Genomic DNA, 6590 nt, shown 5'->3' with positions numbered 1-6590 from the left:
CTTCATTTCCAAAGTAAAGTATGGACTATTATATATTTTTGGAAAGCTGATCACTTGTATCATCTACCCCTTTTTCTTATATAAAAGGACCATAAAAGGAGTGTAATCTCATTCAATCAATGAAATTTCATGAGTTAAATAGTAAAAATTTTGGTACATTGCTTTGAAATGAGTTTTTGTTGAATTTCAGGTGAAAAGAGCAACAAAAGAAGAAGGAAGCAAGAAAAGTGTGCTGGGCGAGTGTGCTGGGCGAGTGTGCTGGGCGTGCCACTTGGTACATACGCCAACAAAATGCATGGCCGTGGCACGTCAACTGAGGGACGTGGCATGCTAGTTCTCAAATCCAGAAAGCACAATCCAAGAAATTCAATGGGCGTGCCACTTGAAGTCGAAGGCGTGGCACGCCAGTTATCCAGTCCAGAGAAGAAGTCCATGGAGCTTTCAATGGGCGTGGCACGCCAGGGAGATGAAGCATAATGGGTGTGGCATGCCAAGGCCAAGCGTGGCACGCCAGTTATAAACTCCAGAGAAGGGACAATGAGCTTTACAATGGGCGTGGAACGCCAGGGCCAGGCGTGGCACGCCAGTTATACTTTCTAGAGAGCACTTTTGAAGACCACAAAAGGGGTGTGGCATGCCAGGCTGGGAGTGGCACGACAACTCCATTTTTTAACACTGGGCGTGCCACTTGGGCTCGAAGGTGTGGCACGCCAACATTATTAGTGTCTTGGGTGTGCCACTTAGGTCCTAGGCGTGGCACGCCAAGACTTGAAGAAGCTCAACACCAAATTGGGCATGCCACTTGAACTCGAAAGCGTGGCACGCCAGTTCTAGCATATAAGGATGAAGAACGCTGGGCGTGCCACTTGAACTCGAAGACATGGCACGCCAGCACAAGTTCACAAGGAGAAAGAAGACTGGACGTGCCACTTGGGACTTTAGGCGTAGCACGCCAAGACAAAGATGACCATGGGTGTGCCACTTGAATGCTAGGCATGGCATGCCAGTATTATTTTCCAGAGAAGAAGAAGTGAAGACTCATCAAGGGTGTGGCACACCACCTACTGTGCATGGCACGCCAGTATCATTGTCCAGAGAGGAAGGATGAAGTGTCTACTATGGGCGTGGCACGCCGAACATGACGTGCCACGCTAGTTTAAGTTTCCAAAAAGATGAAGAAGGGCCTTACTATGGGCGTGGCACGCTAGACCTGGGCATGCCATGCTAGTTCAAAAGACCAGAGAGAAATAAGGAAGAAAAGACCATGGGCGTGCCACTTGAGCTCGAAGGCATGGCACGCCAGGTTAAGCTGCATGAAGGGCGTGCCACTTGGGAAGCCAGGCGTGACATGCCAAGCCAAGCTGAGGAGCCAGGCGTGGCACGCCAATCACACGTCAAGAACACGCAGGCACATGACTCATTTCCATTAGTTTTTCATTTTCTTTTCAGTATTAATTTTTTTTCTCTTTTGTACTTTTTAATTCTAGTGATAGGAGTAGTATAAATACCCCCTAAAAGTAATGAAAAGGGGGTTGGTTGGTGGATTGATTAGCTTGCTAGTTTTAGATTTACCTTACACTTCACTTCATCTCTTCCATCTCTTGTACTTTTCTCTGAGCTATGAGTAACTAAACTCCCTCTCATTGGGAGAGGGAGCTCTGATGTACTTGATGGATTAATGATAGTGAATTTCTTCTTCTTTTCATTTTCTCTTTGATTTACTAGAAGAAATTTCGTTCTTTATGCTAGTGTTCAATTATCTTGAGAAAGATGTTGAATGCAAAATGGGTTTCTTGGGAACCTTGGAAAAGGAAACATGAAACCATGCTTGAAATCCCTTCTTACACTTGAGTAGATCTTGGTTTTGGGATTGTATATGGTGACATGAAATCCACCCATTAATTGGATCTATGAGGATGTGTGGTATAATCAGGGACCAATCATATCTCTCTTCATGAGCAATTAGACCAAGGAATTGGATGATTATCAAGATTTGAGAGATTGAATCACCAAGAGATTGGGGTTCAATCAATCATGATTGCCAAGAGGTCAATGAGTTGCATGATTGAAGAATAGATGATCTAGATCTAATCCTAAGAGAGCAACATCTCCCAATCCCAATGAATTCTCCCTATTCTTATCTTTCCTATTCTTTATAGCTTTTCTTTAATTTCTGTTATTCCCCATTCCTATTTACAATTCAGTCATTTATGTTTTAGTACTTTACATTCTTGTCATTTATATTTCTGCACTCTATTGCTTTCCTTTACTTTTCAGTCATTTATCTTTCTGCCATTTAAAATTCTGCACTCAACACTCTTCATTAATTAGCTTAACTAAAATTACTCATTAACTAAAGTTGCTCAATCGATCAATCTCTGTGGGATTCGACCCCACTCCTAGTGGGTTATTACTTGACGATATTTGGTGCGCTTGCCAAAGAACGGATTCATTTTATATGGGGAGTGAATTCCAGTCATCAAGTTTTATGGCGCCGTTGCCGGGGATTGATTTTAAGTTGACAATGATTAAGTTAGTGAGTATTTAGATTAAGCATTTTCTTTACTTTATTAGTTCTTTAATTTTAGTTTTTATATTTTTATTTCGTTTAGTGTTTTAATTTTTAACTGTCCATTGTATATATATGTTAACTCTAACAAGTAGCACACTAATTGTTTGATACTTTGCATCAATTAATTTTGACTTACCCACCCTTCTTCCAAAAGGGTGATAATTCTTGTTTAGATTGTGTTTTGTGTTGTGTATGATAAGGGGAAGATGAGCTGTAACCTCCTATGACTCTGAACCAGAGAGAACATTCTTGAGATTAAAAAGAGAAGCAGTGGCAAGAGACAAAAGAGTGGTTGGTGAAGAAGAAGAAGAAGAGGAAAATTCAACCCAGACCATGGAAGGTGAAGCACATAATCATCATGAAGAAGTAGTTGGCAACCATGCTCCTCCACAAAAGAGGAGAGTGCTAGTTAACAGATTGAGAGATGATGTGCAAATATTTAGACAACAAGATGGTAAAATTCTCTATGAGGCATGGGAGAGGTACAAGGAGTTGACAAGAAAATGCCCTCCAGACATATTCAATGAATGGGTACAACTGCACATATCCTATGAAGGATTGACACAAGAATCAGAGAAGGCTTTAGATCCCTCTTCAAGAGGCTCTCTCAACAAGAAGAAGACAATTGAAGAAGCCATAGACATCATAGAAACTATGGCCAACAATGAGTACTTCTATGCATCCGATAGAAACCCAAGAAGGAGAGTGATGGAGCACAACTCCATGGATGATCTACTGGCTCAAAACAAGGTGATCATAGCTCAACTAGCAGCTCTAACTAAGCAGATGGAGAAGAATCAAGTCTCATCCATCCAAGCTCAAGCACCTATGTAAGAGGAAGATAACCCAGAAATTGAATGTGAATGGGAGCAAGCCAACTATGTGAACAATTCCTCCATACCACCATATGACCCCAATGCCAAAATATACAACCCTAGTTGGAAGAATCACCCAAATTTTGGGTGGAAAAACCAACAAAACCACAACCAAGATCATAAACCATACCACTCTAACCAATACAATAATCACAATACTAACCATCAATTGAGCAACAATAGACCCTACCACAACTCATAAAATGCACCCACTCCACCCAAAACCATACAACAATCATTCTCAAAATGCATCATTCTCAGCCCCACACCCATGTGATAGCAGCAACAACTTTGCAAGACTGGAGGCTGCTATGTCACAATTGGCAAAGAGTATTGCCACTGTTGCAGAGAGACAATTGCAATCTGACAAAAAGATAGACTTAATCCAAGAGGAAACCAAATCCAACATAAGGAACCAAGGGGCAGCAATTTTAAAACTGGAAGCACAGCTAGGGAGCTTGTCGAAATAGATACCCATGCCCACACATACATTTTCAAGTGATACCATGACCAACCCAAGAGGGAAATGTAAAGCCATCACACTAACAAGTAGAAAAGTGGTGGAAGAGGCTTCCTCAAACCACAAATTGCAAGGAGAATAAGCTGCAATTGATCCAGGAACTAAGAGGGAAGAAGAGACACCTGAACCAACCCCACCAAAGCAAGACTTAAAACCTTATGTACCAAAAGCACCCTATCCACAAAGACTGAGGAAAGATGTGAAGGATAGCCAGTTTTCTAGATTCTTGGAGATCTTTAAAAAGCTTCAAATTAACATATCCTTTGCCGAGGCATTAGAGAAAATGCCACTCTATGCCAAATTTTTAAAGGAGCTCATGACAAGAAAAAGAAACTGGGGAGAAAAGGAAACCATGGTGCTCACAGAGGAATGTAGTGCCATCATACAAAAGAAGCTTCTCCAAAAGATGAAAGATCCTGGGAGCTTTCAAATTCCCTGCATCATAAGGGATATCAACATTGAGAAGGCATTATGTGATCTGGGAGTTAGCATCAACCTGATGTCCTTAGCCATGATAAAAAGAATGAGAATTGAAGAGGCCAAACCAACAAGAATGGCTCTTTAATTAGCTGACAGAACATTCAAATTTTCTCATAAGGTGGTGGAAGACTTGTTGGTGAAAGTGAGAAAATTCATCTTCCCAGCTAATTTTATTGTGCTTGATATGGAAGAAGAGGCCAACACATCGATCATCTTAGGAAGACCACTCCTAGCTACTGCTGGAGCTATAATTGATGTACAAAAGAGAGAGTTAGTCTCGAGACTGCATGAAGAGAAGATGGTGTTTAATGTCTTCAAAGCAATGAGCTACCCAAATGAATCCATTGGTGAATGCATGATGGTGGACACAATGGAGAAGATAGTTCAAGGAGTCCTAGAAGAGGAACAATGTGAAGAAGCAATGGAGCAAGATCAACAAACATCATGTGGTGAATTACCACAAGAAATCATAGAATATTCAATCATGCTAGACAAGGCAAGCAAGAAGGAAGTAGAAGCACCAAAGTTAGAATAGATGACCCTTCCTCCAAGCTTGAAGTATGCCTACTTAGGTAACTACAACACATACCCAGTTATCATCAACTCAAGCTTGAGTATGGTGAAAGAAGAAGAGCTTATCAATGTGTTGAGACAACACAAGGATGCCATAGGATGGACACTTTCAGATTTAAAGATGATTAGCCCTTCAATGTGCATGCATAAAATCCTTCTTGAGGAGGGTGCCAAGCCTTCAAGACAGCCACAAAGAAGGTTAAATCCAACAATGAATGAAGTGGTCCAAAAAGAAGTGCTGAAGTTGTAGCAAGTAGGGGCGATCTACCTAATCTCAGACAACCCTTGGGTAAGCCCAGTGCAAGTAGTTCCTAAGAAGGGAGGAATCACTGTGGTGCCAAATGAAAGAAATGAATTGATACCAATGATGAGGAAAAATCGATTCCACACAAACTAACCGGCAAGAGTACCGGGTCGCATCAAGTAGTAAAACTCACCAGAGTGAGGTCGATCCCACGAGGATTGATGGATCAAGCAACTTTAGTGAGGTGATTAGTCTAGTCAAGCTAACAGTGGGAATTGAGTTAAATTGAATCAGCAGAATGTGAATTGCAAGGAATTTAAAGTGCTGAAAGTAAATGGCAGAAACTTAAATGACAAGAAAAGTAAATTGCATCAAATGTAAAAGGCTTTGGGTGAGGGAAATTAAAGAGAGCAGTAAATCAAGCAATTGAAATGAACTCAAGGACAATTAACAGCAAGAAAGACTCATCAGGGATTGTAAATATCATAATCCACAATGAATCAAATGGGTTTCAACTTCCTTCTCAATCATATGAATAGATCTATGGCAGATTGAAATTGATTGGATCCCAATTCCTTGGCAATCCAATCTCTCTAATCACAATCAATGTTGCTAATTCCTTTATCTAATTGTCATGAGAAGAGGTTAAACATGTTCTCTCATCCATAAGCCACACAAATTCTCAAGATCTCAATTCCTCCCGAATAGTGTTGATCAAGAGATTTGTGAGAGATAGAGCTTTAGTTCTAATTTCCATGATTCCCCTTCCGAGGCTCACATGGAAATTCAATGGATCCAAACCCCCTTCCAGAATGAACGGATCAAATTAAAAAAGAAGTTATCTCTTAGCCATCCAAGTGAATTGAGAGGAAGAAGAATTTCAGTTAATTCATATGAATCACAATAGAGCTCTTCCCCCTAATGAGTTGGGGTTTAATTGATCATCACTCTAAGAATCAAGTGCAGAAAATTTAAATTGCTTGAAAGTAAATCAATCTCAGTACCAATGCAGATGTAAAATTGCAGAAAAAAAATTGCAGAAGAATAGAGATACAGAAAATTAAAAATGCACTAGAGAAATTAAATTCAATACAAATTAAAATGTAAAATTGCAGAAAATAAAAAGTGTATCAACTATGCTAACTATTGAATTATTAGTTAACCTTCACTCTTTGTAGGCTCATGTTATTACTGTTTATTGAACTTTGGAAAAATCTTTTTGCATTAATAATTATCTTCAGTCAATAATTAATTACAAACTAACAAGCAATCCTCAAAGGGTTAATTATGGAATGAGAAAGAGGAGAAAAAACTCTTATGACCATA

This window comes from Arachis ipaensis, chromosome B09 (assembly GCF_000816755.2).
Source record: "Arachis ipaensis cultivar K30076 chromosome B09, Araip1.1, whole genome shotgun sequence".
NCBI classification, from domain to species: domain Eukaryota; kingdom Viridiplantae; phylum Streptophyta; class Magnoliopsida; order Fabales; family Fabaceae; genus Arachis; species Arachis ipaensis.
The sequence above is the reverse complement of the archived record's forward strand: the minus strand, read 5'-3'. Positions refer to the sequence as shown.